We start from the raw sequence: 16,689 nt of genomic DNA, 5'->3' as shown, positions 1-16,689 counted from the left end.
CATTTATTGAAGAGACTATCCTTTCCTGATTGTGTGTTCTTGGCAACCTTGTCAAAGATCAGTTGAACAGGGACTAGCCCCATGGCCTAGTGGTTAAGTTCAGCGTGCTCCACCTTGGTGGTCTGGGCCTGGTTCCTGGGCACAGACCTTCACCACTTGTCAGCCATGCTGTGGCAGTGACCCACACACAAAATAGAGGAAGACTGGCACAAATGTTAGTGCAGGGTGAATCTTCCTCAAGCAAAAAGAGGAAGATTGGCAACAGATGTTAGCTTAGGGTGAATCTTCCTCGGCAAAAACAAAAAAGAAAGAAACAAAGATCAGTTGAACATAGACGTGTGAATTTATTTCTGGGTTCTCTATTCTGTTTCGTTGATCTATATCTGCTTGTATGCCAGTACCACATTGTTTTGATTACTGTAGCTTTGTAATATATTTTGAAATCAGGAAGTGTGATGCCTCCAGCTTTGTTCTTCTTGCTTAAGATTGCTTTGGCTAAAGGGGGACTTTTGTGTATCCATATAAATTTTAGGATTGTTTTTTCTATTTCCATAAAGAATTCCATTAGGATTTTGATAGGGATTGCATTGAATCTGTAGATCACTTGAGGTAGTTTGAATATTTAACAATATTAATTCTTCCAATCCATGGACACAGAGTGTCTTTCCATTTATCTATGTCTTCTTTAGTTTCCTTCATTAATGTTTTATAATTTTCAGTGTATAAGTTTTTCACATCTTTAGTTAGGTTTATTCTTAAATATTTTATTCTTTTTTGTTGCTATTGTGAATGGGATTGTTTTCTTAATTTCCTTTTTGCACTGTTCATTGTGCACAGAAATGTGACTGATTTTTCTAAGCTGATTTTGTATTCTGCAACTTAACTGAGTTCATTTATTAATTCTAACAATTTTTTTGTTGAGTTGTTAGGATTTTCTACATATTTGATCATGTCATCTGCAAACAGAGATAATTTTACTTCTTCCCTTCCAGTTTGGATTCTTTTTATTTCTTTTTCTTTTCTAATTGCTCTGGGTAGGACTTCTAGTACTATGTTGAATAGAAATGTGAGAGTGGGCATATTTGCCTTGTACCAGATCTTAGAGGGAAAGCTTTCAGTCTTTCCCCATTGAGTATAATGTTAACTGTGAGCTTTTCATATACGGCCTTTATTGTGTTGACATAAATTCCTCCTATACCTGTTTTGTTGAGAGTTTTTACATGAATAGACATTGAATTTTATCAAATGCTTTTTCTGCATCTATTGAGATGATGGTTTTTTGCTTTCATTCTGTTAATGTGGTGTATCATATCGATTGATTTTCATATGTTGAAACATCTTTGCATCCCAGGGTTAAACCCCACTTGGTCATTGTGTATCATCCTTTTAATATACTGTTGAATTCAGTTTGCTAGTATTTTATTGGGGATTTTTGCATGAATACTTGTCAGAGATACTGGCCTGTAGTTTTCTTTGTTGTGTCTTGGTCTGGCATTGGTATCTGCATGATGCTGGCCTCATAAAATGAGTTTGTCAGTGTTCCCTCTTTTTCCATTTTTGGGAAGAGTTTGAAAAGGATGAGTATTAATTCTTCTTTGAATGTTTGGTAGAATTCACCTGTGAAGCCATCTTGTTCTGGGTTTTCTTTCTTGGGAGGTTTTTGATTACTGACTCACTCTCTTTATTTGTTATTGATCTGTCCAGGCTTTCTATTTCTTCTTCTTCTCTCTCTCTCTCTCTTTTTTTTTTATGTTTTGTGCTGGGGCTAGGGGTCTATTTATTCTTGATTTCGTTTTGGTAAATTGTATGTTTGTAGGAATTTATCCATTTCTTTTAGGTTATCCAATTTGCTGCTATATAACTGTTGGTAATAGTTCTTTATGATCCTTTTTATTTTTGAGGCATCCATTGTAATTTCCCCTCTTTCATTTTTTATTTTATTTGAGTCTTCTCTCTTTTTTTCTTAGTCTAGCTAGGAGTTTGTTGATTTTGTTTATCTTTTCAAATAACCAATGTGTGTAGAGTGGAAAGAAAATTACTACCCATGGAGATATGGAACACTGTGAAATTCTTTAGTTCCTTGTTCCTGAAATTCCCAAGTAATCTCAAACCTCCCTCCACCTCTGATATTGTAATGTATGAGTACGAATTCCAGGAAACAGGTCTGAATCCATGTACCAGTTCTCATTTTTCTGTTGGTAGTCACTAAAAGGTGTAACCAAAACTAGAACAGAGTTATCCTGCCCTTGCCCAATGCATGAACATTCACACTTACACACACACACACAGAGTATACTTACAGAAAAACAGGAAAATAAATACATGGCTACATATTGAGGGTGCCTACCTTGAAGGCAATTCTTCTCTCTAAAACACCTCCTGAAAGTAGTTAAATATAGTCGAGCCTGCTAGGGCAGATTTCCTTTGAGAAATGTCTGACTTCTCTTCTCAGTCTAATGTTTGAGGCTAAACCCTCAAGAAGACATATTTCCACTGAGAGAAGCCCCACTCTGTCCTGCTGAATAGGTGACCAATTCCCTCTTCCCGTTGGCTTTTCTTGGCCAAGGTCCATGGCTATGCTGATTGTGGTCATTATTCTAACCCCATGAGCTCTTGAGCCACAAAAGTAGAGCGGCTCCAGAGGGGAGGCAAAGGGAAGATTCCTTGCATTTCAGCTTGTTGAGAGTTCTGCTTGCCCAAGGTCTAGCTGTAATGCTTTCCCATCCTTAGAGGTTGAGCTCACTTTCAGAACTTGAGGAAAAGAGACATCAAACGTTTAGCTCTAAGTGTGAAAATAATAAGGTTGCACTACATTGGAAGAAGAAAGAATAAACAGTGGAGAGGAGAATACCGCAAGACTTCCAACAAAAATTGCATCATGTGAGTGGGAGTGTAAATGCATGTACTTTTAAAAGACTAAGATTTAACTAGTGCTTAGCACTTTGGTTCTTTGGTCTAAGGTAATGATTCTCATTTAAAGTGTGAGATTCCCCCATACTCCCATCCCCATTCAAATCCCAGATGAACTCTCCTTTAAAAAAAAAAAAAAGCCTTATTGAAGAGTAATTGGCACACAATAAACTGAATACATTTAAAGTGTACAATTTGATAAGTTTTGATATATGTGTACAACTGTGAAACTATCATCACAATCAAGATAATCATCATCCATAAAAGTCTCCTCTTGCCCTTCTGTAATTTCTTCTTTCCATCCCTCCCTGTCCTCTCCTCCAATCCCTAGGCATTTTCTGTATTTTAATACAGATGGAATCATACACTATGTACTCTTTTTTATCTGATTTCTTTCACTCAGCATAATTATTTTGATACTCATCCATGCTGTTTCATGTATCAATAGTTTGTTTTTATTGTGGAGTAGTGTACCACTGTATGGATATACCACGATTTGTTAACCCATTCATTTGATAAACAGTTGGGTTGTTTCCAGTTTGGGGCTGTTACAATAAAGCTGCTAAAAACCTTTATGCACATGTCTTTCTATGGACATATGCTTTCATTTCTCTTGAGTTAATATCTAAGAGTGAAATGGCTGGATTATATGTATGTTTAACTTTTTAGGAAACTGGCCAATTGTTTTCTGAAGTGGTTGTATCATTTCACATTTCCATCAGTAGTGAATGACTCTTAGTATGGTCAGTCTTTTAAATTTTAGCCATTCTTAATAGCTATGTAGTGGTATCACATTGTGGTTTTAATTTGCATTTCCCTAATTGGAAGTAAATATAAGTAAGGCCATCTTGCAAGTGAACATAACTCATGCCATCTTGTTACACTAAATAGCCCTTTCTTAGTTGAAACTTTTCTAGCATGTGATCGTTATAAATTGCTACACAGTTTCATGATTTTCTGGCCCTGATTCTGTGCACAAACTCCTGCTGGCATACTCCGATAGCTTTGTTCTTAACAATTTTAATGAATTTTCCCAGGGAATAAGAAAGCCTCCAGAAAGCAAGAACACCTGTAGAATATTCATCATCACTGAGAGAAGAAAAGAACAATGAGAGATCCTGGAGTCTGTCATGTACATTTCTAAAACCCCTTCTTAATGCGCATAGCTGCCTCAAGATTCTGTAATCCTTGAAGATGAGTTTTTGAGACATTAGTCACCCATCTTCCAATTTTCCAGCTAATCAAATCTAATTAAACTTTCTTTCTCAGTTCCTAACTCATTGTGATTAATTGGCTCAGATCACTGTGGGCAGAGCCCATTGCTCAGTATTGTAATGACTAATGATGTTGAGAATCTCTTCATGTGCTGATTTTCCATTCATATATCTTTTTTGGTGAAGTATCTGTTCAAATATTTTGCCCACTTTTCAAATGGGTTGTTTGTTTTCTTATTATTCAGTTTTGAGAATTTTTTAAAATATGTATTCTGGTTACAAGTCCTTTTTCAGATTTGTGATTTCTGAATGTTTTCTCCCAGTCAGTGGTTATCATTTCAGTCTCTGAAACATATCTTTAGAAGAGTGGAAAATTTTAATTTTAATGAAGTTTAATTTATCAATTTTTTTCTTTTATGGGTTATGTTTTTGATATCATAGCTGAAAACTCTTTACCTCTTCTCAGCTCTCAAGGATTTTTCCTATGTTTTCTTTTAGAAGTTTTATAGTTGTAGGCTTTACCATTAGGTCTACAATGCATTTTGAGTTAATTTTTATATATGGTATGAGGCATGTATTGAAGTTCATTTTTTGCATATGGATATCTAATTGTTCCAGCACCATTTGTTGAAAGATTGGACTTTCTTCATTGAATTTCTTTGCACCTGTGTTAGAAATTGGTTTCCATATATGAATGGGTCTATTTCTGGACTCTCTATTCTCTTCTTTGATCTATTTGTCTATATTTACCCCAACATCACATTGTTTGGATTACTATAATTGATACTGAACCTCTTAATTGATACTGAACCTCTTAATCTCAAGTTTATGTGCCCAATGCACAATAAGACAATCACTAAGACACTGGTGCTTAGAGATGGAGAAAGGTTTATTTAAATTGACCCAAATGAGAAGGCAGGAGGATAGGTTCTCTCAAATCCACCTTAATGAAAGAAGAAAGCAGGGGGTCTTTATAGAGCTAAGAGGCTTGGGATAAGGAGTTTCAAAGAAACAAAGGGGAAGTCTGTGTTTCTTTCACTCCATATAAGCCCTCGGGCAACCAGACTTCGGGGCATCAATGGCAGCTGCAGGCTGGTTATCTGGTAGTGGTAACTTCCTTAAAGGCATTCTTTTACTTCTGCAAAACAAGCTCATAAATCCTTGTGACCCTTGAGTCACTCCTCAGGTTAAACAAGAAAACAGCAAATTAACAAGCTTACAATGATGTGTGGACTAACTTCCTTTCACCTGTATCTGTGTTGGGAACAAGGTCAAAGGGTAATCATGCTGTTATTGAATATTTACAGTAACCTTCAGGTATCTGGCTTCATAGCTTTACAATAAAGTTTGAAATCAAGTAATATTAGTCCTCTACTTTGTTCTTTTCAATGTTGTCTTAGCTATTCAAGGCCCTTTGCTTTTCCATATGAATTTTAGAATTAATTTATCAATTTCTACAAAAAAATCCTTTGGGGATTTTGATTGAGATTGCATTGAATCTATAGATCAATGGAAAGGAATTGACATTTTGACAATATTAAATCTTCTGACTAATGAACACAGTGTATACCTTTTCAATTGTTTATATCTTCTTTAATTTCAGAAATATTTTGTGATTGTCAGTGTATATGTCTTGCACATATTTGTCAGATTTGTCCCTAAGTATTTCACATTTCTGATGCTATTGTAAATGGAATTTTTTATTCTCTATTTTTGATTGATAGTTTTGACAAGAGATTTTTCACATATTGGGGTATATGGGGTAGCTATTCTGGTTCAAAATGGATTTGGCTTGAACTAAAGAAGCCTGATTTATGGCCTGTCAAACATACATTGTACAACTGATTTAACCATAAAAACAAAAAGTGCATTAAACATTACCTCAAAGTAAAAGAATGTACTCTCTTAAGATAAGAATGCATGCTTCCTCTCCTATGATGCCAGTATTGGTAATGCTGTATAGGTAATGCCCATATTAGTACTCCTGAGGAGAAGTTCCCTTTCCCAGACATCAGGGTCATGTTGACGTGCTAATTTGCAACTGAATACTTCTTTGAAACTTTGATGAAGACGTATGCTGGGCATGTTTAATGAATGTTCTTTGTTCCAAAAAAGTATAAGACTGTACTGAAAACCATGCTTCTCCAGAATACTTTCTTTCTTTGTGGAAACTGCCTTCCCAGGTTATAATCCTCATCCTGGCTCAAGTAAAACTCACTTTACCTCTCTTATCTATGGAATGGTTATTGGATATTTTGCATCAACAGTTGTTAGCATATAAAAATACAATTGATTTTCACACGTTGATCTTGCATCTTTCAATTTTGTTAAACTCACTTGATCTCTCAAAAACTGGCAGCTTCCCAAGTCTTCCTCTCTACTTTTGGTTAGTCCACACTTTAGGGCCCAATAACCACGGTGACCTCTAGTCTCCCAATTCCTTTGCTTGAGAAATCTCACTTTAACCTCTCTAGTTCAAGAGAATGTCTGGACTCCAATCAACTTAAACACTTTGCCCCAAGGCAAAGGCAAAGTCATTCTGGAGAGAATAAACAACCCTCCCATACCCACCCAAATGTTCTTGAAAACTTCTTTTCAGTCCATTTTGGGTACTGCTCAAGCCCTCCAGACATATCAGGTCTTTCTGATCATTTCTTATATTTAAGGCTGTCCTTGAGGCCAAAGAGAAAGTCAGCAGAAGGAAGTAATTAAAAATCCTCTCAATTCAAATGAGTTGGGGTGGGGAGAAGCAAGAAGTGGAATATCAAACCACTTAGTTTGGCTCTGAGCCTACAGTGTGGCTGACATTCACCTCTAGGGACTTGGCATAGAGTACAGTGAGAATATATACATGTGCATGATATATAGATTCATATATATCATATATAAATATGCATATACACACATATACATATTTGCGTATATGCATATACATATATACGCATATATGTATATATAATAATTTCCTGTAACGTGAGGAGTTCGTTCTCTTTTATCACAGAGAATAATTCTATTTCCTCTTTCCTCATGGCAGCATATCAAATATTTGAGGATGGTAATGATGTCCTTCAAGTTTTCTCTTATGGATATATAAGATCTTCAGTTCCATCAATAAATATTCTTCCTCTAATGAGATATGCAGCCAGCCAGCAATTCAATCAGTCCTCTGCATTCCTGGTTGTTCATCTTGGAGTATGCTTCATTTGCTTGGCAGCAGTGCATTCAAAATGATCCTGATAAAAAGAAAGGTGGACAGCTGTGAGTGGTGCAGGCAGGAAGAAATCAAAGGTAAGAGAACAATAATGGAAGGTCTGAACCGAGGGAGCAGAAGAAATATTTCCAGAGACCAAAGTAATCTGTGGGTGACATTTAAAGGGGCTATAGAAAGCAGAATAAGTCAGCAAGAATTCCTGGACACCAGGCAAGTGTTTGTAGGGTAGGGCTTAACTTTTCAATTCTTAAAAGAATTCCTTTAAAACACAAGCAATCAGCTTTTGTAGAAAGTCAGTTGAAACCCATCCCCACCTTGTTAATGGAACAAGCAGCCCAAGAAAAGCTACACCATAAGCACTACTGTCCTCCCTTCTTATGGCTGAGATATCTAAGGATATATGCCACATTTCTCCATTGTATGTTTAGGATACTGCAAAGTTTGAATCTCTTAAGAAAACGGGACAGGACAGTCCTACAAGGTGATTGTGTTCAAAAGAGGGGGACTAATGAAATACAGCGATGAAGACTTGGGAAGTCACCACTGTGTTTTGTACATTTCACAAGGTGGGATCATATAGGTCTGAACCCTGGCCCTCTGATGCCCAAAGTAAGAATCATATCCTTATCATGAGCCAAAGGGCTGAACAGCACATCTTTTAGAGGACATGCATTTCCACTGCCACATTCAGCACTGCCCTGGTCTGCAGAAAAGCCAAGAGGTGGGTGGCACTGGTCATCCACTTAGCAGGACAGAATGGGGTCTCTCTCACTGGAAAGTAGGTCTCCTGGAGAGTCTGAAACCATGCATTGGCCTGAGAAAGGAGGTCAGACATTTTCAGAGGAAACCTGCCCCAGCAGTGCTGAATGTATATGCTGTGTTAAACTGGTTCTACCCACTGTCTTGTTCAGGACATTGCCTTAGAGATTCTCACTCTCAATAGGTAACCATACATTTATTTTTAGGGAACTTCCTCCCTTTTCTGTAAGGATACTCTCTGTGAGTGTGTGTGTGTGTGTGTGTGTGTGTGTGTTGGGTGGGTGGGGCATTCATCTCTGTGCTGGTGTCTGGTATACCATTTAGTGACCGTATGAATATGAAAACTGGCGCCTAAATTCAGACTAGTTTCCTAGAACTTAAACTGGGTGAGAGCTGGAAGGCCTTTAGAGATTTTTAGTGCTTGTTTTACCAAGAATTCCACGAAGAGGAAACTAAAAGATCCTATGGTGTTCCAGATTTCTGTGGGTAGTAATTTCCTTTTTTCTCTGCACATGCCTATGCACTTGTTTGCTCTCCATTTCAAGTATTTATTAAAGCCTAATATGTGCTGGTCACTTTGCTAGGTATTTTAGAGACCCAGAAGTATGCACCATACAATTTCCCCTCGAGGAGCAGAGGTCTAAGCTGAGGATGCCGTACTAGAGCATATGATTCTACAAACAAAATGAGGCAGTCTCTAACTAAGTGCCGTAGAGTCTCTTTCCCTTTTTCTTTGCCTTCTTATTCAGTTCTTTCTTTGTATCTTTTGTAGCATTTTCAAAAAGATGGACATGGGGATAGAGAGGAAACCACAATTCAAAAGTAGTTCTGGAAGATTAAAAAATAAAATTAAAACATGCATATTCTTTCGAGAATCTTTCATACAAGATAAAGAAATATGGGAAGGAGAACAGAACAATTTGACATTTTCATAACTGATTAAATTTATGTCAAATGGGTAATGTCAGTGTGGATGCTTACTTCTGGATGCCATGGGTCACCTCTGTTACATGCGTCCTGTTCAGATTCTTGAGAGTGGGAGTGAAGAGGAAGGAAGAGCAAGGATAAAAGCATGTCATGGGTTTCAGAGGAGAGAAGAGATGAAATCTATTTGGTAAACAGCAAAGGCATTATGAATTAGAAAAACATTGAGATGGTCTTTCCAGGGTAAGTAGTGTTTGATAAATATGGAGAAATGGGAAATCATTCTAGTTGAAGAAATAATAAGAAAATGATCACAACTGAAAAAGGTGTGAGTTGTATTTGAGGAATTACACGTGGACCAAGTTGACTGGAACAAAGATCTGTACAGGGCAATCTGTTGCCAATATGCAACTGTCATTTGATAAATGTTGGCCTGACTATTGGGAGACAAAAGTAGTAAGATAGAGAGGCACATTCTGAGAGTACCTTCAGTGTTAGTTAAGAGTCTTTGAAATTGAAAATAATTTTTGCTAAAATAAAAAAGGAAGGTTTCTGTAAGGATTCAGGGAAATCTCAAAGATTCCAAGAGTGGAAGACAGTGAAGCCTCTGGAGTGGGCCACAGCTAGAGACTTGGAAGGTATCTAGGCTCCCCTTCTCACTATAATCTCCCCTCTTTTTTGTGCCTTGGCACTCTCTCCCTTATGCTCTTTCTATAGTAATGCTTTCTCTGCTTCTCCGTCCATGTGGCAGAATATGTCTGATGTTACAGCTCCTCCAACTCCAATTTCCTTTCTAGTAATTGTGGGCTAATTAATTTGGACCAACCTCCTACAGGAAAAACTATAAAAATATTGGATAAGATTTTACCAGATCTCCTTAAAACCATCAAAGTAGGATATGGTAGTAAGCAACAACCAGGCCAGAACCTAAGAGAAAGGTGGAATCCAACACATAAGGGAAGCATTGATCTTTGTAGCTCTGAAGACATTTGCTAATTATTTCACAATTGGGCAATAGTTTTGGCAGCATCTTTGGGTGGAAGAAACAAGACGGAGAGATGTCAGGACCCAGTACCCACCAAAGGTGGAAAGTCTAGTAAGACATTCTCCCAAATATTAAGTTGTGACTCCAAAGTGCTAGTCCCATAAGGTAAGGAGGAACAAGAAGCAAACCTACCTCTATCCTCCCACTTCCAATAATTGCTGTGGAGCTCAGCAGAAGTCAGCTGAGCTTAACAAGGAAAAATAGGATGAGCTTTCAACTTTTCCTGAGAAGCTGTGACCACAGGCCTGCCTTCTCCCCAATTTGCAGCTTGGGTTTACATCATCTTGGAGGCCCAGGGAATGTCTGACCATGAACTTTTTTTAGAGTCCTTTTGGGTTGATATGCTCCAGGTGCCTATGAGAAACAAAAGCAATATATTTTTTTTCAGGAAGACACCTTCATTTTGGCCTCAAAAATTCACTGCGTATAATTTTGCAAAGATATTGAGCAGTACACATTCAAAGATGACCAATTACACAAGCAAACATAGTGACATGAGTAAGAATCAACAAAACAACAGATAGAATACTATTGGGATTATCAGTTATAGATATTAAAACAACTATAATTACTATGTTTAAAGAAATAAAAGACAAGCTCGCACATATCTGCAAGGAATAGGAAATTACAAAATTTAGCCTAATTATTGGTGGGATTGTAAACTGGTACAGCCACTATGGAAGACAGTATAGAGTATCCTCAAAAAATTAAAAATAGAACTCCCATATGATCCAGCAATTCCACTTCTGGAATATCTAAAGGAAACAAAAACACTCACTTCAAAAGATGTCTGCATCCCTATGTTCATAGCAGTATTATTTACAATAACCAAGACATGGAAACAACCTAAGTTTCCACTGATGGATGAATGGATAAAGTTGTTGTATACACATATAATGGAATACTACACAGCTATAGAAAACAAGGAAATCCTGCCATCTGTAACAACATGGATGGACCTTGAGGGCATTACGCTAAGTGAAATAAGTCAGACAGAGGAAGACAAATACAAATACTGTATGATCTCACATATTTGTGGAATATTAAATTTAAAAAAATAAACGCAACTCATAGAAAAAGGGATCAGATTTGTTGTTAACAGAGGCGGGGGTTGGGGGAGGAGGAATTAGAGAAAGGTAGTCAAAGGGTACAAACTTCCAGTTACAAGATAAATAAGAACTTAAGTACATGTCATGTACAGCATGATGACTACAGTAAACACGCTGTATGATATACATGAAAATTGTTAAGAGAGTAAATCCTAAGAATTCTCATCACAAAGAAATAAATATTTTTTCTTTTCTTTTTTTGCTTTCTCTTTTTATTGTATCTGTATGAGATGATGGATGCTAACTAAACTTGTAGTGGTAATCATTCCACAACATATGTAAGTCAAACCATCATGCTGTACACCTTAAACTTACACAGTGATGTATATCAATTATATTTCAATAAAACTGGAAAAAAATTTGGCCTAGTAGTTTTGAAAAAGAATCAAATAGAACTTCTAGAATTGAAAATGACAATTTATAATTACAATTGACTCAGTGAGTAGATTTAACAGCTGATTAAACAAAGCTATAGAGACAATTAGTGGATTATGGGTAAGAACATGTTATCCAGAATGCAACATGGAGAGACAAAAAGACAGAAAATATGGAAGAAAGGTTAAAAGAAATGGAAGACAGGGTGTGAAGGTCTACTATGTGTTTAATTCCAGTTTTATAAATGGAGAAAGAAAAATAAAGCAAAAACAACATTTGAAAAGATAATGCCTGAGAATTTTCCAGAACTAAAGAAAGACAACAACCTATTGATTTAAGAAATCCCATACCCAAGAGCCTGACCCCTTCACCATCGGAAAAACATGAGATTTCCTTATGGGATCATTTATTCCTGTTTACACTTCTAAATTGAAATCTTCCCTGGATGCATCTGATTGGTGGAACCCAGGTCACATGCTTACTCCCAGCTGCTAGCTGGGAAAGCAGATTTTCTAGGACAGACTTACTTATAATATGTGAAATTACCACATGTAAGGAGAATGTTTTAAAAATGTTGGACACTCTCTCACCACAAATGCCTGCAACAGGGCTATTCAGAAAGCTCATGTTCAGGCCTCTGCTCTTTTCTTTGGGGACGCTCTTCCTCCAAGAGTACATAACTCTTAGAGGCTCTAACTCAATGCGTGATTTATGTAATTTGATCTAACCTTGACCTATCGATCTAAGGAACTCTATAGACACAACAGTATTCTAGCTATTGTACAGTTCCCCTAAACTCCTCCATCCTCACCTCAAATTTGGCCTACCTAATCCTAGCACTTCACCCCTCTGCCCTCTCCACACACCCATCTCTCCTTTAGACTTGTTGTTTTTTTTTTCTGCAACTATCATCTTGCTTCTGCAAGGTATAATATTTGAGAGTCTTCCCTCCTTCCTCTTTATTGTCCCTTACTTCCTCTTTATTCATATCTGACTCCAGCAGAATCTGCCTTCCCTGTATCTCTCTCATTCATTCCTTCCTTTCCAGTCTCATAAATGTGACCCTCCTGCAGCTTTACTGTTTGAGCATCTGAGCACCTGCACGGTGACCAATCTCTGACGTTCCTTTGACTCTGGTTTCTCTTCCCTTCAATTCATTCTGCATATCCATGCCTGGTGAGTTTCCATTTTCAATTTTTAAAAGGGCATAACTTCATTCTAGAAATCTGTGTCTCCTACTAACCTGTCCTCTTACCTTCCCTCAATTCCAGGAGGGCGGACATCTGCCCCAGCCAGTGTTCTCCCCCGGCCCCTTGAATGCCTGTCTTTCTCTTAGACTTTGCTCATAAATTTTCTTTTACCAGAGATCACCCCGCCCCCAAACTTGTGTAAATCTTAACCCCCCTTAAAGCGCACCTCAAGCCCCATCCCCTCCTGAAGGCCCGCCTCTGTGATGGCTCCCTGTAAGTTGGTGAACCTTGGCACTGTCCTCCACTCCCTTACATCTGGCACAGCTATTTTTCATTGTTCTCTTTCATGAAAACTAGAGTTCTTTTATTTCACAAGACTATAACAGTGACTTCAAGGTAAAGACTGTATCTGGATGCCTTCTTCCTAGTGGAGAGCCTGACTCAGAATTGGGGTTTAGTGTTTGTTGAACGAAGGGATGAATTAAATAGAGAGTTAAGGAAGACCTGCTCTGACGCTGAGATTCGAGCTGTGAGAAAGGTCCCTACGTCTAAGGAACTTGAGGCAGGCGGTTGCAGGTCGGTGGAGGTCCTGAGTCAAGGACAAAACCCAGTGCAGACGTCCCAGTTTCAGCTCAGAGACCTGTGGCAGGCAACTTCCTGTATGCCGGGTTTTCCTTCTTAATTTTCACAATCGGGGCGGGCTGGGGGGTAGTGAATGCGGGGGACGACAACGACACGACGACGACAACGACAACATGGGGAGCTTTCACTGTGTTAGACTGTGTTGTGCTGGACAGATTTCTCCAATCTTAAGATAGTGGTGGTCCCTGTCACTGCCCCCTACATTATGCTATTCCCAGCAAGAGCCTGCAGACTGAGTTCCAATAGTCGGGAAACAGATTGAAACGACGTCCAGGTTTTGTTTGCTTCTTACAACTCAATTACGCTAATAAAGGCCCAGCATAAACCCCTTCTTTTTCTGAGCAAGAAGGAAACCGCTTGCCCAGGCGGCCCTATAGCTCAGGGGTTAGAGCACTGGTCTTGTAAACCAGGGGTCGCGAGTTCAAATCTCGCTGGGGCCTATAAAGCATCGCTTACTCTTTTGTGTTCTTCTCAGCCCTCGCCCCCTCCCAATGATAACTTTAACCCCTGCGGAAATCCAGCTCTTTGTATCTTCTCGCCGCAGTGACCTCTGCGCCCGCTGAGCAGAACGGCTTCCTCGTAGGTCCCCGTGTTAGTGCGCAAGTGCTGCTTTGCTGCCCGGGAGGTGGCGGAGTCCATTTCGACGGCGGGAGGCACTGCAAGCCTGCGCGGACGGCTTGGGTGTGCGGCCCGGCGGCGAGTGCCCGGAGGCGGCTGCCACGCGAGCGTGGAGGAGGGCGGCGGGAGAAGAGAATGGGATGGAGCCTGCAGCACCCGCTCTGGGCAGGTTTGGAGCCCAGAGCAAGGTCCTCCTCGCCAAAGGGAGGAGCCGCAGTCAGCCGCCCGGGGTAGGCGTCCGGGAGAGCGCAGGCGGTCCGGCGAGCTTTGAGGTTTCCGTGGGTTTTCCAACACTTCGTTATCTCGGCGGGCAAAATGAAGGGCGAGACTTGGGTCACTAAAATTGTTATGCTCAAAGAAATTGCGGCTTCCTCTTTGAAAAACCTTAAAATATTTTCTCCAAAAGTCAGTTCTCACAGAAACATTGGGCTTGCCCATACGTATTATACTCCCCCTCCTCTCCCTCCGCGAGTCTGGGGACAAAGAGGCGGAAGAGGATCGCGCCCGCCGGCGCAGACGCGCCCGGATTCCGAGCGAGCGCAGGAAGTGAGGCCAGGAGGAGAGGCCCAGGGCTGCGCCCCGAGGCCCGCTCCTCTCCCTGGCGCGCCGTCGCGCGGTCCGAATTGTGTGTCCCACCGCCTCAGGCCTCAGTTCCCCCATGCCTGGGTGGTCGCTCGCAGTCTAGACGCACACCGTGCCAGAGAGGCCCTCGCGCTAGAGCACAACAGCCCCCGGGCGAACAGAACTCCCCCCACCAACCCCCGTCCCCCGCCCCCCCGCCGCCGCGGGAGGCCTCGGGATGCACGGGTTCTAGGTGCGCCTGGGAAGAGCCCACGGGGTGGCCCTGCTTGGAGGCCCCTCAGTGAAGGAGACTCCAGCTCTAGAAGGGTTGTTCCCAGAACTGCGGGCGCAGGACTTTGTCGCACGCTGGCTGCTCCGCGGTGTCCACTCACCAGCAACTAGAGGATTATCTCGCATCCGCCTCTGTTTATCTCTGTCCTGAATAGGGGATTCTAGAGAAGGTCTTGATGTGCTCCCTTCGATAGCTCAGCTGGTAGAGCGGAGGACTGTAGTGCTGTTCATCATGTAGTCATCCTTAGGTCGCTGGTTCGATTCCGGCTCGAAGGAAAAGCTGCTGTTTTGGGGTTTCACAACCACCCGGCGAGCTGTTGTTCACCGGTTTCTTGCACCGTTCTCTGTCTTCTGGAGGTTCCTTTCTCCAGACCTTACCCCTGTCCCAAAGAATAATTCCGCTTAGTCGAGAATTTGAACTCATAACGCATCTTTAAAAAATTGGTTCTACTGTACAATGTTCTTAAAACAGTGAGGAGGGGAATGTGAACCAACTCTTCCAACCAGATTGGAAAGGTTCTGAGTTACCTAAGGTGTTCTTTCTTTTGGCTTCTAGTGGATCCTACGTTGCTGCCTGAGACCCAAAGTTCAGAGACCCAAGACCACTCGTTGGCAAGAACCATATATACATACATACATACGTATGTGCGGGGCTTTAATGTGCTGAACAAAGCCCCTGAGACCTTCAGCCCAAGTGTTCGCCCTCACTCTTCAGACATTCATTCATAGGCCGTTACGAGACAGTTTTAATTCATTTAGCTATTCATATATTTTTATAGTTCCACAAACAGGATTTTGAGCCGGAGCAGGAAAGAGGAATAGGATTTGACGTGAGTTAGGATGAGACTGAGAGAGAGAATTCAAGACCAAGGAAACAACTGAAGCAAATGTGGGGAGATGGAAAACTTCATTCTCATTCGGGGAAACTGCGAGACGTCTGGACTATCCGAACACGCGCCAGACTGGGTCGCCTGCAACCGACTCCGGCTCCCGTACTATGGTGCCCACCAGTCCTGCCCCTAGGATTTTATGCTCGCGCGAGGTAGTAGCAGCCCGACAGATACACTTCCTGCGCGTGCGTCCTGGCCTCGGGACCCTACAGCCTCGCAGCCGAGCTCCGCTCGGGCCCTCGGGCTCCAACCCGATTCCCTCCAGGCTCTCTTCAGGCTCGAGCTCGCGGCTAGACCCGTCCCGGCCGGGCTGGGTGGATCTCAGACACGTGGCCTGAAGTCTGAAAAGCTGCCTCCTCTCACCCCACTTGGCGTCTGGAGGGGTCCAGGACGTGGATCGGGGAGAATAAGCGAAACTAGGGCCAGAGTCAGATGTGAGACTTTATGAAGATGGGAAGAAGAACTAAGCAAGGCAAAAGGTAAATGTCACAAAGGGGAACAAAACCATTGAATGGTGTAGCCAATCGCCGACGGGAAAGTGAAGTTCAGAAGATACGTAGGGAAAACTGTTACACGGCGGCTCGTTGGTCTAGGGGTATGATTCTCGCTTTGGGTGCGAGAGGTCCCGGGTTCAAATCCCGGACGAGCCCGGATCCTCCAGTGTCCTGGTTTTTTTCCCCCCCCCCCCCCTCCTTCTTTGGAAACTACTCATGGAAAAATTGAGCTCTGTACAAACTTTCTCGCGTTCCTAACTGTTCTGCAAAAGAGAGGTGCACTGAATGAACACATGGGAGATGGGGCTGAGGACCTGTGCGGGATGAAACTGCCTGGCTTCCTGGACTCTTCGCCTGCGGACGCCTCGGGGGGGCTGCCTCGCTTCTGGGAGCAGGGGCCGGTATCCCGTGGTCGGCTGTCCTCGGGGGCGGTGTCCCCGCAGCTGCTGCGCGTCG

At 41.3% G+C, this 16,689-nt stretch overlaps 3 non-coding genes across 3 annotated transcripts; all 3 read left to right on the top strand.

Moving 5' to 3' along the window:
- The first annotated feature begins 13,746 nt into the window (after positions 1 to 13,746).
- Positions 13,747 to 13,819, top strand: TRNAT-UGU (transfer RNA threonine (anticodon UGU)). The gene has a single exon. It is a non-coding gene; the product is annotated as a tRNA-Thr (tRNA).
- Positions 13,820 to 15,033: 1,214 nt separating this feature from the next.
- TRNAY-GUA (transfer RNA tyrosine (anticodon GUA)) lies at positions 15,034 to 15,125 on the top strand. The gene is given in 2 exon segments: positions 15,034 to 15,070; positions 15,090 to 15,125. It is a non-coding gene; the product is annotated as a tRNA-Tyr (tRNA).
- A 1,192-nt stretch (positions 15,126 to 16,317) lies between these two features.
- Positions 16,318 to 16,389, top strand: TRNAP-UGG (transfer RNA proline (anticodon UGG)). Its single transcript has one exon. It is a non-coding gene; the product is annotated as a tRNA-Pro (tRNA).
- The last annotated feature ends 300 nt before the right edge of the window (positions 16,390 to 16,689 follow it).

The sequence above is a fragment of the Diceros bicornis genome, chromosome 5 (genome assembly GCF_020826845.1).
Source record: "Diceros bicornis minor isolate mBicDic1 chromosome 5, mDicBic1.mat.cur, whole genome shotgun sequence".
Lineage (NCBI taxonomy): Eukaryota > Metazoa > Chordata > Mammalia > Perissodactyla > Rhinocerotidae > Diceros > Diceros bicornis.
Note: the sequence above shows the minus strand (reverse complement) of the source record. Positions and strands in the feature narration are given on the sequence as shown.